The sequence below is a fragment of the Canis aureus genome, chromosome 18 (genome assembly GCF_053574225.1).
Source record: "Canis aureus isolate CA01 chromosome 18, VMU_Caureus_v.1.0, whole genome shotgun sequence".
In the NCBI taxonomy this organism is placed as follows: domain Eukaryota; kingdom Metazoa; phylum Chordata; class Mammalia; order Carnivora; family Canidae; genus Canis; species Canis aureus.
Window position 1 is genome coordinate 41,931,991 of NC_135628.1, and position 17,225 is coordinate 41,949,215.

Consider the following 17,225-nt stretch of genomic DNA (forward strand, 5'->3'; position numbering starts at 1 on the left):
GTACACACTTGCAAGACTATTTATCTATGAAAACTTCTTTATAAAGGCTTGTTCTGGAAGGAAAATGAATCTGTGTTAGTTTGCCTAATGAAGCATTCTATATGTCCCCTGTCAATTGAATAATTTATTCCATTCAAGCAGAGAAGATCCCATGGGGTCTTGTTTGTCTTGTGATATGAACATAAGCCATAGTTATGACACAATTGTCCAGTTCTGAAGAACTCAGTTCTAAAAATACTCATCTCTGTCAATAGGGGACCCACCTTAGGGCACAATTATCCAGCTTTATAAGGGCACTTTCATCATGATTCACTTTCTTTGTCCAAGTGGGTTTATACCCCACCTTTTAGTTTTGAAATGAATAACCTGCCCAATTGTATGTTTCTTGGAAACAACTGAGATATAAACAGCAAGTAATCATCTATTTGATTTCCTTAGTTTGGTAAAACTCTGGAGACAATCACTGGCCTTAGTGCTAACAAATGCACTGCAATATAGGGCATGAGATTGGAGCAAGCCCCAATGAGGTCATGGGTGGCCCCACAAAGCCTGGTGGGGGAATAACTGTGGTACAAAGCATTCTTAGAAATGACAGGCCACTTGTCATATAGTTAGGACTAAACAGCATCAGGTTCTAGGTATAAAACTGGTGGTGGAAACAATTAGAAGCTTCAGCAAGAGCAGATAGAGAAAGAGGAAAGAATTCAGTCACAGGTTTGATTTGGGGCATTCATTAACGGTCAGTCTGATAAGGTCAAGCTTCACAGTACTCAAAAGAATTTAAATATAAGTAGACAATTACCAGTGTTGGCTGAAGATGATAATATGCTTCATGGATAGAACAAGACAAAGGTAAAATTACTGTTGGTAGTACTGAGTATATAGGTAGTATTGAGGTTAGTAGTGAGAGTTCCAGAAATGAAATCTCTGGGACAGGAGAGAGGAACTAGGTCAGCAAATGTTATGGACTGAATATATATGTTTCCCACAAAATTCATATGTTGAAGCCATAATCCCTAGTGTGGCTGTATTGGTGTATGAAAGTAATTAAGGTTAAATGAGGTCCAATAGAGTCAGTATCCTTATAAGAGGCATCAGAGCTTGCTCGAACTTGTGCTCTCTCTCTCTCTCTCTCTTAACTTGTGCACACACAAGAAGATGGTTGTTGCCAACTTAAGGGAAAAGCACTTACCAGACACCACCCCTGCTGGCACATTGATCTTGGACTTCTAGTGTCCAGAACTGTGAGAAAATAAATTTCTAAAAGCCATCCAGCCTGTGGTATTTAGTTATGGCAGCCCACGCAGACTAATGCACAAAGCATTGGTAGGCCAAGAACTTTAGAAGGGCAGTTACATGATTTTAGGTTTTAGTGAAACCTGAAAGCTAAAGAATTTGATATTACAGCTTTAGATTTTATATTTCTCAATAGGATGTAAGCTGCAGGAGAGCAGGGACTTAGTCATTTGCTCTATCCTCAATACATAGAACACAGCAGGTGTTTAATAAATATTGGTTGAATAAATTTCACCTCACCAAAATTGGCTAGACCCACAATAAGTGCAATTGGAAACAAAAGCAAAGAATAAAACAGCTCTGAGTACAGTATTTTGCACACAAAAGACATTGGACTGTGGTTGTACCCCAAACAGAGACAGCTGCAGAAGCCATTACACCTTTTCCAAAGTTTAAGAATCAAAGTAATTCTCTAGAATACAAACAAATGCTTCTGAGCCCATTTGTTGGGTTTTGAAAGGCAAGAGGTGGAAAATGCTGTTGAAAGGCAGGATGAACACAATAGACTTCATTTTTCCATGAAAATAGCCACTGAGGGATCATGACCCAACACTGAAAAAAAATGTAAATGGTATGTGGTATGTGTGCATGTGTGTGTGTGTTTCCATAAAGTGTTTATGAAACATCTCATAATTCCCAGGTTGTTCACTGATGAAGCAAACTCAATCAAAATACAAATTATTAATATTGTGAATGCGATATGCTTTATGTACCTGTAAATGAATTTTATAAGGAACTACAAAGGTTTAAGGAGCAAGCTCCACAGTATAAACCCAATTTAAGCCACTATTTATGTCCTGTATACTTACATTCCATTAATCAAAGCAAATCCTAAACAACAAGCCAGAGTCAAGGTGTAAGGACATTTTACACATCAAGCCATGGGAAGAAGGCACATGTGCAATTGTATTATGGAGCAATAAAGTGTTGGAACCAATAATTAAAACTAACATAACTGGTATTTCCTGATTTACATTTTTTGAAAATCTTTATGATTAGTAGTGTTATGTTATTATAGTGTTATTTTATTTATCCTTGATTATTAAAGAGATTAACCACATTTTAATAGTTTCCTTGTCTTGTCGACAATCTCAAAACAAACTGCGTTTGTGCTACTAAGTATCAAGTTGCTATAGATATTTTTATTTACATTAAAACCCATGGGCAACCCCGGTGACTCAGTGGTTTAGCATCACCTTCAGTCCAGGGCATGATCTGGAGACCCGGGATCGAGTCCCACATCGGGCTCCCTGCATGGAGTCTGCTTCTCCCTCTGCCTGTGTCTCTGCCTCTCTCTCTTTCTCTGTGTCTCTCATGAATAAATAAATAAAATCTTTAAAAAACAAAACAAAACAAAACTCTACCCTCTACCAGATTAAGGACTGCTCTTTTTCTGTTTTCTATCTTATATTAATATTGGGGATTTTTGCAGATGTTGAAACAAAACTATAATTATTATCCTTTAAACTTTTAATGTGGTCAATTACACTGATATCCTAATATTAAGCCAAACTTTGATTTCTTAGATAAATTTGACTTGGCTGTAATTTCTTATTTTTTATGTTTCTAGAGTATTTTTACTAATATTTTATGGAAGATTCTGGATCTCTTATTCATGACTGAAATTGGCCTGCAATTTTCCATCATCATTGTACACTTCTCAGGTAGTGGTGGCATCAAAATTATACCAGATGCAACAAACGACTTGAGTTTTTTTACATTATCTGGAAGATTTTGTATAAATTGGAATACTTTCCTCTCTGAGAATTTGGCAATACTCTGAGAAATCACTGAATCTTGGATTCCCTTTCTGAAACAATTTTTTATTGTAAGTCCAATTCTTAATTCAAACTCAAGTTCTTTATTTCTTCTTAGTTGATTATGGTAGCTTATATTTTTCTAGGAATTTATCTACTCTGTCTAAAATTTTAAGTTTATTAGCATAAAGTTTTCCATAGAATATTGTTACAATTTTGAAGTCTGTATCATTTATAATGATGTCACCTTTTTTATTCCTGATATTTGTGCCTCTTTTTTTATCAGTGTCACTGGAATTTTGTCAGTTATCTTAGTTGGTGTTTGGTTTTGTTTTTGTTTTTTTTCCAGGAACCAACTTCTGTCCTTGCTGACCTTTTCAATTGCAGGTTTATTTTCTATTTTATTAATTTGTCTTAAATTCCTTACTTTTATTAATTTTTAGTTATTATCCTAACATCATGGGGTAGATTTTAGTTATTTAATATTCAGCTATTCTTTTTTCATACTGTATGCATTAAAGGTTATTTTTCTTTTAAATACTACCCCTTAATGCATTTGAAAACATATATTTGTATTTTATCCAATGTTTTGAGTTTTCAAGCAGAGATTTAATATGAATCACTTGGCTCACCATTTTGCTTAAAGTAGAAATCAGTACTCCTATTGATGTAAGCACTACCTTGTTTCTGACTTATCCTGTTCTTAAAATTGTTTAAAAATAAAACATTCTTTTTCCAACTTTTCTTTATTTTTCCTAATGCTGCTTTGATTTCAATAACTTAATATGTTCTGTTTCCACTAAGTAAGCCTATTACATTTCTTTCATGCTATAGAGTAGACTTCCTTTCTGATCAATTCTATCCATCAGCATGATCTTTTGGGATCATTACATAAAGGTCAGAAGAGAATTCTAGATTTCCTTGTACATATAAATTCCTTTAACATGTACAAATATTTTTGAATCCTTACATCCTGAGTTTGACTAATTCTCATCATCTTTACTGTGAGATTTGATGTATTTAATTTTAAATATAGAGCTTGCTTGGTTTTTCTTCTTACTCAGACTTTTCAAAGTCGACAAGACGTCATGCTTACCCAAAACAGCAATCTGAACAAGTTTCAAAATCATTCTAAGCTAAAGATACAAGGAAATACAAATGAGTTAAACTACAGAATATGAATGTTCTTATAATTCTAGTAAGAAGAAGAAGAATATCCATAGAAGAGGCAAGGAGAGGGGATCCCTGGATGGCTCAGCAGTTTGTGCCTGCCTCAGCCTAGGGCATGGTCCTGGGTCCTGGAGTCCCAGGATCGAGTCCCACATCAGGCTCCCTGCATGAAGCCTGCTTCTCTCTCTGCTTCTCTCTCTGCTTCTCTCTCTGCCTATGTCTCTGCCTCTCTCTCTGTGTCTCTCATGAATAAATAAATAAAATATTAAAAAAAGAAGAGGCAAGGAGAAACAGCTGAGTTTAATAGTTGCATATTAAAAGGCTAGTGTGATATACTTACATCCTAAGGAACCTCAGCTACAGATTGAATCTATTACCACCTGCCAATTATTTTCCTCAGATCTAAACCAATACAATACCAAATCCAGAGAACAAGGGAAGGGGAGCTCAGGGAAAGCCTCCCTAAGTTGTGAGGAGCTTCCTGCATGTTCAAGGCAGCAACCTTCGCAGGTGGGACATCAGGAAAAAAAGATTAAAAAAATTATCAGTGGCTCTTCACACTGTCAAATATCAAAAACTGGGACACATCAGTAGAACTGAGAGAAATATATCCAGGGCAATCTAAGTCTTCACAGTGTTGAGAGCAGCTGCTCTCTGCATGTCATGGTGAAACCTCAGGGCTCAATAATATCTACCAATGCCCAGAGAGCAAATGGGGTGATACTAGAAAGCTAAAACAAAACAAAAGCTCCACAGCTGCTCTAAACCCTAGCAGCTGGTATGTAAAGCAGAAAAATTTCCCACATTTTCAAAAACTGGTAGTTCAATTGTAAAACAGGCAGATTTCCAGAATATCACCAGTGCTAGTATCCCAGATCTTATGAAAAGGAATGTCCTGATCTTAGCTTCAGATGTTTAAAGTTAACGATCAATAAATCAAAGCCACAACACAGCTCAGATCCAACTCATCTACAGATCTGAATGCTTTAGCCACCTCTCTAGAAGACTGGAACAGAATAGAACACCTCTATTCTAGAGGTAAATATTATTTATTTCTGTCTCTACTTATATTTTACACAAAGTTATTAGTATATAATAAAAAAGTATAGGGCATATGAAAAGAGTAGAAAATGAGACCCATGTTCAAGAGAAGAAATAGTTAACAAATATAGACCCAGAATTTCAAAGACGATGGAATTAATTGATAGGGATTTTAAAAAATGACTTTGATTAAAGTGCTATGGGAGCTAGTAAAAAATGTGGATAGAATGTGTAAAGAGGTAGATAATTAATCAAAGAGATAAAAGGTATATCAAAGCTAAATGGAAATATGATGAAAATTACCACATCCAAAATGAAACATTTAATGGACTTAACAGCAGAAAAGATCAGAAAACTTTAATATGTAAAAAGAATCCTAACTAAAACAAAGATTTTTTTAAAGGAAACAAAACAATTGTGATCCCAAAATAAGTGAAAGGATGAGGGAGAAAATAAACAGTTGAGATAATGGTGAAAACTTCCAAAAACTGGTGACAGACATCAACCCATTCATCCAAAATTCTCAGTGAAGAAAACAGGATAAATACAAAGGAAAGCAGCATGATTACATTCATACAAATTAAAGAACAATTCTTAAAAGTAGCCAGAGAAGAAAAAATGCAATATAAATGAAGAGAAGAATATGAATGATGTCCACTACTATCAGATGACAATGGGATGATGTCTTTAAAGTGCTAAAAAGAAAAAAAAAAAGATAAAATTGCTGAATCTAGAATTCTATCTTCCATTACAATATGCTTTAACTATGGAAACAGTATAAAGGTGTTATCAAGTTATCCAAGAACTAAGAGAATTTGTCTCCAGCAAGTTCATATTCTACAAAAAAAAAAAAAAAAATTGGAAAAAAAATTGGAAAAAATTAAATAAGTTATTTAGGCAGAAAAGAATACCAGAGGAAATGTAAGATCTTCAGGAAGGAATGAAAAGTATTCAAAAGAATAGCTAAGTAAACATAAAACACTTTTTAAATTATCCTTCTTATACTTATATATATATTTTAAATAAACTTCACACCCAACATGGACCCCAATGTGAGGCTTGAACTCATAACCCTGAGATTAAGACCCTAGCTTAGATCAAGAGTTGGATGATTAGCCAACTGAGCCACCCAGGTACCCCGATGTATACATTTTTAAAAGAATGGATGTTTTTTTAAAGATTTATTTATTTATTTATGAGAGAGAAAGAGAGAGAGAGAGAGAGAGACAGAGAGACAGAGAGGCAGAGACACAGGAGGAGGGAGAAGCAGGCTCCATGCCGGGAGCCCGACGTGCACTTGATCCCGGGACCCCAGGACCATGGCCCGGGCCAAAGGAAGGCGCTAAACTGCTGAGCCACCCAGGGATCCCCAAAGAATTGATGTTTATTAAAAAATAGTGACAAAGATTTTTGGAGGTTAGAGTATATGTAGAAGTAAGCTGTAATAATCCAAAAAAAGAGAAAATGGTGAAAATAAATGGAATCATGCTATCATAATTTTTATAAAATATAAAATTCTTATAAAATATATTCTATATTCTGAAGTAATATACTATTATTATTTAAAGGTAGACTCTTTAGACTCTTACACTGAATGGTTCTTTTTGTAATACCTAGAGCAACCACTAAACAAAATAAACAGTTAAAAATGTCAATACAACAGATAAAACTAGTAAAACAAAAAATATTATTTGCCAAAAGAAGTCAAGAAAGGAGAAACAGAAATAAAGCACAAATGAGATAAACAGGTACTTATCTCTATCATACTAGCATTAAAAGTAAATAGAATCACATTCCAATTAAACGACAGACATTACTACACTGTAGAAAGACAAGACCCCACTATATGCTGTTTACAAGAAATAAACTTTAAGTATTAAGGGCATAGACAGTTTGAAATTAAAAGTATGAAAAATACTCTCATGCAAACATCAGGCATAAGAAAGCTTGTCATTTCAGATAAAGGTGACTTCAGGACATGAAAATTCCTAGAAACAAAAATGGGTATTTGATAACAAATAATTTATCAAGAAAACATAAAATCCCAAACATATCTGTATCAAATTACAGCAGGGACCCAAAATACATTGATCACATTTGATGGAACTGATGAAGGAAATAGATATATCCATAATCAAAGTTCAGAATTTCAGCAAATCTTTCTTAGCAACTATTAAAATAAGTAGACCAAAAAAAATCAGTTAAAATATAGAAGATTGCCAAAAAACTGTAAAACAATTTGACCCAGATTTGACAATTACAGACTACTACTCCCAATTGCAAAATGTACATTCAAGTACATCTGGAACTTTCACTAAGACCATACAGTGAGCCTTACCCAAACTGCATTAAATGTTAAGTAACTGTAATCTCATAGGATGTATTCTAAGACTACAACAGCCTTATATCTAGAAATAAATTTATAATATATAGAAACTACATAAATTTTAATACATAGAAATTATAATGAATGTGTATTTAAGTAACACATATTACTTAAAGTAATAAGAAGAAAGGTCTAAAAGCTAATATTCCACTTAAAGAAACTAGAAAAAGAATAAATTATATGCAAAGTAGAAGAAAAAAATTAAAATGAATGGAAACCACTGAAATAGAAAATGAACAAAAAAAATAGGGAAAATCAAGAAAGTGAAAGTGAAAGGTCAGTTTTCTGAAAAGATTAATCTAGGTAGAATGATTAGGGAAGAATAAGAGAAAATTCAAATTACTATCAGGAATAAAAATTAAAATGATAAAGACATATCGTGGACAATAAAATAAAATGCAGACAAGTAAGATATAGCAAGCAGCAAATGGATGAATTTCAAAAACATTGTTAATTTAAAAAGACAGGCAAGTATGAATACTCTCCAAAAATTCCATTTAAATGAATTCCAAAATCACATAAAGTTAATTAATGATGACAGATATTAGAAAGTCATGGGGGTGAGGGGGAGGGAGAAATGATTGAAAGGTACATGAGAGAAATTTCTGGTGTCCTGGAAATGGCCCATATCTTGTTTTCTTTGGTGTTTACACAGGAGTATAGATTATCAAAACTGAGCAATTAAGATACGTGCATTTTATGACATATTAACTATAACCCCAATTTAAAAAAAAACAAACTTAATCTTGGAGGTAGACTTCCTTATGTGCATCCTGGTGTAGAAAAGAGATTGAACTCTGTCATTGCCTTACTTTTCACCTCTTTATGATCCAATATTCCTCCTTTGCTTAGCTTTTCTCAAGCCACTAGCACTACATATCCTCCCCAAATATGATTTTCCCTCTACAGAAGCTTTTCCCAAAGTTATTTGTACATTCTGGAATACTGTCCTCCTTGACCTATCTAAATTCTTCTGATTCCTCAAAGCTCACTTCTAACCCCCCTTGAGTTGTACCCATCTATTCTTTCTGTTATTATTATTATGACTACTACTAATAATTAGCACTTATCAAGCATTTTGCATTGCTGCACCATTTGCCATTTCATGTTTAGTCACTTCTCCCAGCAAATATGAGAGATGTAACATTATCCCCATCCATATAGAATAAACTAATGTACAAAAACAATTTGCAGGGCAGCCCTGGTGGCTGGGCAGTTTAGCGCCGCCTTCAGCCCAGGGCGTGATCCTGGAGACCCGGGATAGAGTCCCACATCTGGCTCCCTGCATGGAGCCTGCTTCACACTGTGCCTGTGTCTCTGCCTCTTTCTGTGTGTGTCTCATGAATAAATAAATAAAATCTTAAAAAAAAACACATTTTGTAAGATATTACACAAGAGAGAAGCAAAGCCAAGAATGTCTGACTATGAAGACTGTGCTCTTAAACCTATTGTACAACGTTCAAGCTTGTGCTCTTTTGGCACTTGAATACAGTGGGGCTTTTTTGTTGTTGTAGCTGAACTTAAGAACAGAAACCAGGGCTATTGTTTCTCTTACTTCTCCTAAAATACTTGACATATTTGCAGTCACACAGCCAACGAGGGAAATTGTTGCTGATTGATTGAAAATGAAGTTATTGTCTTAAAGGCTCTGGGGCTACATCTTTGCCTAATAAAGGAAACAGCCACAATAATTATGGCTAAAATAATGGGAGTTATGTTGACTTATAATTAAACTGCTGCTGATACTATCCACTTGGCTGGCATACCCTACATAAGGTATACCATGGTAATTATTAAAGCCAATCTCTTACACATTAACATGAATATAGGATCATAGTTATTATCTGTACAAATATTTGGTATTCATTAGAGCTATAATGAAAGCAGGGCTAAAGCACCTAGGTAAAAAGTTTTTAACACAAATTAAAGCTGGGGGTCTTTTATTATATATATTTCCTTGTATTTAAAAAAAAAGTGACAAATGTTTCTTGTTGTAATTGGAGTTGGCTCTTGCCAAATTGGTTGAGTGGAAATTCCGGGTCATCCTCTGTTTCTTTACTTAAAAGATAAATATTGTCTTTCTGAATATCTCAAAGTGTTCTTATTTTATGCACCAGTGAATTCTCATTGTGTGCAAGTTTTCTTCATCCGCCACTTCTGATGTTCTCAATATCAGATAACTACATTTATTTGTCTTTCCCTTGCATTCTGACTCAAGTAGCCATGGCCACTGAAACATTTACCAAAAGACTGGAGGGCAAAAGCAGAATAAAATCCAGAGCATCTCTATTCTTCTCTCTCTACTTCTAGTGACATCTCTGGCAAGGGTCACATATCCTACTGGCTCCAACTTCCTTCCAGCATCTTTCTACCTGCCCCCATGATTTTAATTCTCATAGAAAGATCTAGCTTCTGGTTTCCGGCAATAACACCTCTTCACCTCGTGTCTACAGCTCTGGGGTGGTGGTGCTATCCTGCTATTGCTCACCTCTACATAGCTTCACCTTCTGCTTTTTGGTATCTTAGTTCATCTCTATATTTAAAAAATAGTAGATAACTAGGTTCCACTAGTTGTTCCCTACTTTAAATCTCTCCTTTTGAAAGACCTGGAAAGATGTCTGTTTTCTCACTTGAACCTTGACTGATACACACATTAACTATTGTCTTTAAAATTTGTATTATTCAGTGTCCATATGTTACAGCAATACGTTTTCCAAAACTGCAAATATAATAGGAAAAACTTCTCAGAAAACAAGTAAACAATTTATGAAAACCTTTTTATTTCCCGACTTGCTCATTCCAGATGTGATGGCAGCATTAACAGCAACACAAGTCTCATTGTCCCTATTCTTGATAATAATACAAAGCTAAATATCATACTGATGAACATAATCACTAATTTCTCTATTTTGGTGCTTCCTCTTTACATGAATTTGTTAGGTATATTTCAATTTCTGATTGGATTTGTCAGGAACCTTAATTGATATGTTTAACATAATAAAGTACCAATTAATTAGTAGCCAGAAGTCTTTCCTTAAATAAAATGAAATAGACATCTTTTCTTATGAGAGATGTAAACCAAAATAGTGCTTCAAAAAAGAAGTAGCCATACTTTTGAAAGATGAATCAACCTAAAGCAGCATCTTTTTTTCCCTATGGATTTATCAAAAAATTAGAAAGCTCTGTTAAGTTATGTAATTTTTATAGCATGAATCAATATTAAAAACTTGTACTTTTCTAAAATAATGTGTCATTCCTCTGTCTTGAAATAAGTCAGGATATATTTTGTTAAATTAACAAATTGAGGACTCAGTAGGTCTCCTGGAGAGCTATGCCAAGAGGAACCCCTGACACAGATACCTGGGGCTACACTGAATGATGTCGTCATGTCATAGATATGTGGCAATTCCAGGAAAGCCAAAATTGAAGTACCTTATATCATCAGCAGCAAACTTCAAAGTGCTCTTTGTTTCTGCTCTTCTGGTATGAAGAGATGAGAGTAGCCACGTTTCCCACCAAAGCTAGCACATTCTCTGATAATCTGCCTGATGTATAGAAGTATCATTAGCCCAAGAGCAAGTTAAACATCCACAAAGTGGGTCAGTGAAAAAAAGGATTGAACCCACTGCTACTATCCTTTACCTGAACAATTCTATCAATGTCTTCTATTGACAACCAAAAAAAGGAAAGGTAGCCTAACATGGACATAAGTGATGACTTGGAAAGAAGATTTAATGTCACTTAGGTAATAATGTGTGATCTTGGAAGACATTATTCATCCTTTGGACCTGCAGTTATTCATCTATAAAGCAAAAAATCTATAGCAGCTGATTTCCAGGTCCCCTTTACCTCTAATATCTCCTGCTCTAAAATCTTCAATATTTTCTCCTTATTTACTGGCTAGACATGTGCAAAGGAAAATAAGAACAAGACTGTCAAGGAGTTATGATATGGAAAAAATAAAATTGTGGGTATTTTAAGGAAGCCAGAACTAATAGTGGAAACCCTAAAGGGAAAATAAATGTTAAACCATGCAAAAGAAATGAAGGAAGAAGGGAGGAGGGAAGAAAGGAAGAAAGGAAGGAAACAAGGAAGGAAGGAGGAAAGGAAAGAAGCAAGGGAGGGAGGGAAGGAAGGAAGGAGAGATGAAGAATACTATTGGGATGTAAGATTGAGTGGGGCAAGAGTTAAAGTTGGTTCTCAGTCAGGTTGGGCAAAAAGAAAAGCACCAAAGAGAACTCAGCAAAAAGAAGATAATTTTCTAGTATTCTTTCTTAAGTATAAGGGTCAGTATGGGACACCTGGGTGGCTCAGCGGTTGAGCGTCTGCCTTAGGACAAGGGGGTGATCCTGGAGTCCTGGGATCGAGTACCACATCGGGCTCCCTTCATGGAACCTGCTTCTCTCTCTGCCTCTCTCCCTGTGTCCCTCATGAATATTAAAAAAAAAAAAAAAAGTATAAGGGTCAGTAAAGCCACCCACTTCATATTCAGTCTTGATAATGACAAATACATGCACAGAAGGCAATGACCTCTTTGTTTCTTTTATATCTCTCTATATTTTTTAACGTTTTTATTTAAATTCCAGTTAGCTACAGCGTAATATTAGTTTCAGGTGTGCAACATAGTGATTCAACACTCCCATACAATACCCAGTGCTCATCACAACAAGTGCATGCCTTAATCTCCATCAACTATTTATTATGTTAACTAACTGTAATTTAAATAGAAATTTAAATTTTTTTCTTAAAACAACAATGACCTTTTAAACTTGAACCAACAGTGACACAAACACTGTGGAATAGCTCCTTTTCCTATTTAATAAGTATATATTCTCATCCAGGGAGCATATTCTTTTCTTTCCAGTCTAGTAGAAAGGAATTGCTTGAGCATCTCACTGTCACTCTCTAAAATATTTCCAGCCTCTTTTTCCCTCATTTTTCATCTTATCTCTTTCCCAGGTAACTGGAAATTAACCAGCAGGAAAATCCAATCTTTTATGTAGTTTTGTTTAAAAAACAGAAAACAGTTTATCAAGTTGAGTAGGTTCCTTTGTACACTTTTACTCTATGAATAATTTACTCCTGAAGAATAATTGAGAAGTAACTTGTGAGAAAGAATGTCACACAATAAAGAAATCTATATTTGGAGAGAAATTTACTTTGTAGTAGTGAGGGAAAATTGAGTTGCTCAGTATTTTGGTCAATGTATACAATTACAAAAAGTGTTATGGAAAAACTAAATAGCTTCCAAATTTCCCAGTACCAGCTCACTGTTTAATCTGTAAGGTCTTCTATGTAACCTTAAAACTTTAGGGGTCTTAACTTCTCATCATAGAATGGGGCAAGATACCCAATTATTTTTGCATAAATGGAGAACTCAAGGCTTTGGAAATAAAGTGGAGCTCCAAGATTCCAGTGAAAAAATGTGACTCTCCAGCATTTGACCACAAAGACCAAAGGAACATTCTATAGAATAATTTGTTATTTCCTCCCAAACCTTCTCTATCTCTTGACCAATTTACCGACCTTGAATGTAGAAAGTATCTGATAATTTAGAATCTGTCCCGGGAAGTATGAACTAATAACTAGTCCTGTAGGGTCAGGGATTGTCAATGCTAGATATATGATCATCAAAATAACAATTAAATATTTATATATGAAATATATAAATATAAAAATAACCAAAAAGCAACAATAATAGATGTCATGACATTTAATACTTGAGAACTTACATGCATTACCTAATTTAATTTTCTCAATTTTTTTGAAGTAGGTATTATTATGGTACACATTTTATAAACAAGGAAGGCAAGACTTGGAGAAGTATAACAGCTATGAGTATGGTTTACTCCTTTCAGGCCTCACCCTCTGGTATTGCTATTTTATCGATTATGTTATATTGAAAATTATTTCATATGTTTAGTGTATAAATAGAGGAAAGCTTAATATATTCATGACTAGTGACTCTACAACTCAACTGAAAGATACCAGCTATCACAGTGACTGATTTTTAAACAGCTTTGAGATATAACTTATATACCATACAATTCACCTATAAATAAGTATAATTATAAGTGTATAATTTAACATGTTTAATATATTCACAGGGTTATGCAATGGTCATCTCAATCTATTTTAAAATATTTTGACTCCCCTAAAAGGAATCCTATGTTAGGATTAGGAATGTTAGGAATACAGTAAATAACAGTAAATACCCATTCCTCTCCAACCTCCTTCCCCCACCTCCACCAGCTCTGAGCAACCACTATTTTATTTTATGTCTCTATAAATTTTCCTACCCTGTATATTTCATATAAATGTAAATATATAATCCACAGCCTTTTGTGACTGGTTTTATCTACTAAAAATATTGTTGTAAAGATTCATCTATGTTGAATTGTTTAATCACTATACTGTACACGTGAAATAATATAACACTGTTAATTATACTGGAATTTTTTAAAGTAATAAATAAATAAAAATCCATCTATGTTGTAACATGCATCAATTCTTTGTTTCTTTTTATTGCAGAATAATATTCCACTGTCTAGATATACAACATTGTATTTACTCATTCATTGATTAACGGGTATTTCAGTTGTTTCCATTTTTGACTATTATGAATTATGCTATTATAAACATTGTGTGCAAAGTGACATGGGTTTTCATTTCTCTTGGGTATATATCCAGGAGCAGAATTGCTATGCTATATGGTAACTCTATTTTTAAATTTTTGAGGGCCTGCCAAACTGATTTCCACAGCAATTGTACTATTTTACATTCCCATCAGCAATGTATGAGAATTTCAAATTCTTTATACCCTTGCCAAGAGTTATCATTATCTGTCTTTTTTTTATTGTAGCTATTGAGAATTTTTTCACATGCCTAATAGTCATTTATTTGTCTTCTTTGGAGAAATGTCTATTTAAATCTTTTGCCCATTTTAACAATTGCTATTTTATCGAGGTAAAACACAACATAAAACTAACCATTTTGAAATGTATAGTTCAGTGGCATTTAGTATATTCATAATGTAGTACAAGAATGGTTTCTATCTAATTCCCCCTCAAAAAGCAATTGTGCAACATATATCATATTATTTGTATAAACTATGTAGACAAACTGGTATAGTATGGTTCAAGGCCCTAAGTATACAAAATGTCCTTAACCAGTTAGAGCATTTCATGAACTCAATTGAAGAGCTGGCCAAAAGCCAGTAATGAAAATAGGTCCTTCATGGGAACATGTAAGATTTGAACAACTCAGCCCTGCTGGACTAATTCTTTCTCACACAACTTATATCCAAAATATATAAATAACTCTTAAAACTCAATGATAAGGCAAACAAATGGAAATGGTAAAAAGCCCTAAACAAGCATTCAGTAAAAAGATATATAAACAGATATATAATAAGCGCTGGAAAAGATTCTCAGTATCTTTACTCATCATGGAAATGCAAATGAAACCACAATGAGATACCACTAGACATTACAAATAGCAAGTGCCAGCTTTAATAAGGAACACCTTGAAGTCTCATATATTGTTGGTGGGAATGTTAAATGGTGCAGGCACTTTGGAAAACAGTTAATATACACTTAACATAAAATCCAGCAATTCCTCTTTTAGTATTTACCTAAGAAAATTGAAAATATATGCCACACAAAGAACCCAATTGTTCATAACAAGTTGTATAATAGCCCCAAACCTGTCAATAATCTGAATGTCCATCAACAAGTGAATGGGTTTACAAATTGTGGTATGTTCTCACAATGTAACCCTATTCAGAAATAAAAAAGTTTGACTTTTACACAATACTGATACATACAACATCATAAATGAATATCAAAAACATTAGGCTGAGCAAAAGAATACAGCCAAGTCTGATAGTTTATGAAATTCTACAATAGGCAAACCAGTCTGTAATGTCAGAGATCAGTGGCAGCCTATAAGGCTGGAGATGGTAGACAGAAATTGACTGAAATACCAGAGAAGAATTTTGAGGAATAAATAAAATGTTCTACTTTGATTAGGGTTGTGGTTATATACATTTGTCAAAACTTATCAAACAGAACCTTTAAAATGATTGCATTTTATGGCGTGCAAATATATATACAAGTACCTCACAAAAGCAGATTTGTAAAAAATGAAGCTGGATCACTAGATTAATGCTAAACTGCATTTTACCACTTGACTTCGAATTATATAAGTAAATAAATCTCCTTACTCTTAAACCAATTAGGATTGATTTTCTGTTACTTGTTTCTGATTTTTTTTTTTTTTAATTTATGATAGTCACACACAGAGTGAGAGAGAGAGAGAGAGAGAGAGGGAGAGAGAGGCAGAGACACAGGCAGAGGGAGAAGCAGGCTCCATGCACCGGGAACCCGACGTGGGACTCGATTCCGGGTCTCCAGGACCGCGCCCTGGGCCAAAGGCAGGCGCCACACCGCTGCGCCACCCAGGGATCCCTGTTACTTGTTTCTAACACCATCTTTACTGATAACATCTCATCAATCATTAAGTAATATGAAAACATATACATATAGTCTAGTTAATTATTTTATGTACAAAGTTCATTTATATCAAACTATTAGGTCTTAAAAATAGTTTTCATATATTTTCACAGTTTCAACCAAAATTACACTTTAATCTACATTTTTTAAAAAGAATTTATTTATTTATTCATGAGAGACACAGAGAGAGGCAGAGATACAGGGAGAGGGAGAAGCAGTCTCCCTATGGCCTGATGCAGGACTGGATTCCGGAACTCAGGCATCCCTTTAATCTACATTTTACCACATATTCTGTTCCTAACCAAAAAAGATACCTTCTTTTAAAATGTATTCATTGGTAAAATATTTAATTGTTGAATAGTATATATATGAAATTTGCCTTTAAGTAAATATTATGTAACTAAAAAAGATACACATATATATTATGAATTTCATGACACTCTGATCTGAAATTCCAATAATATTTTTGACTTAAATATAATTAATCAAAATTACTAATTCTTAAAAATATGTAATATATAAAAAAGATTTTACATAGATAATGATGGATAGATGGATAAGTAGAATTTGGGATAAAATTTTTTCCAAATTTGAGAAATGTTGATTTGTGGTATTAAAGAATCTAAGTATTATGGAAAAAAGTACATTGTTTTTTTTTTTTTTTTTCCTTCCTTGATTGTTAGTGACAAAATGAAATGACTGGAGCTCTTTCTTTTCACTCTTCCATCTAGTGCTCTTTGCTATCAATGAACTGCTTAAAGAAATAAGTAAAATGATGGGATCCCTGGGTGGTGCAGCTGTTTGGCGCCTGCCTTTGGCCCAGGGCGCGATCCTGGAGACCCGGGATCGAATCCCACGTCGGGCTCCCGGTGCATGGAGCCTGCTTCTCCCTCTGCCTGTGTCTCTGCCTCTCTCTCTCTCTCTCTCTCTGTGACTATCATAAATAAATAAAAATTTAAACAAAAAAAAAAGAAATAAGTAAAATGAAACATAAAATATAGATTGCATAATCAAACCAGTAATGATTCATATAAAAGGAGTTTTCATTTATTCCTAAATGGT

General features: G+C 34.1%; 1 protein-coding gene and 1 long non-coding RNA gene across 15 annotated transcripts in view; one reads left to right on the plus strand and one right to left on the minus strand.

The window, feature by feature from the left end:
- The window catches only part of LOC144288909 (uncharacterized), a 95,506-nt gene extending 91,760 nt beyond the window's left edge, over nt 1-3,746 (plus strand). The window contains exon 4 of the long non-coding RNA XR_013356974.1: nt 2,867-3,746. This is a non-coding gene — a long non-coding RNA (uncharacterized LOC144288909). The remainder of the gene's footprint in view (nt 1-2,866) is intronic.
- The window catches only part of GNGT1 (G protein subunit gamma transducin 1), a 340,050-nt gene that overhangs the window by 271,088 nt on the left and 51,737 nt on the right, over nt 1-17,225 (minus strand). The gene's annotated exons all lie outside the window — the stretch shown is intronic.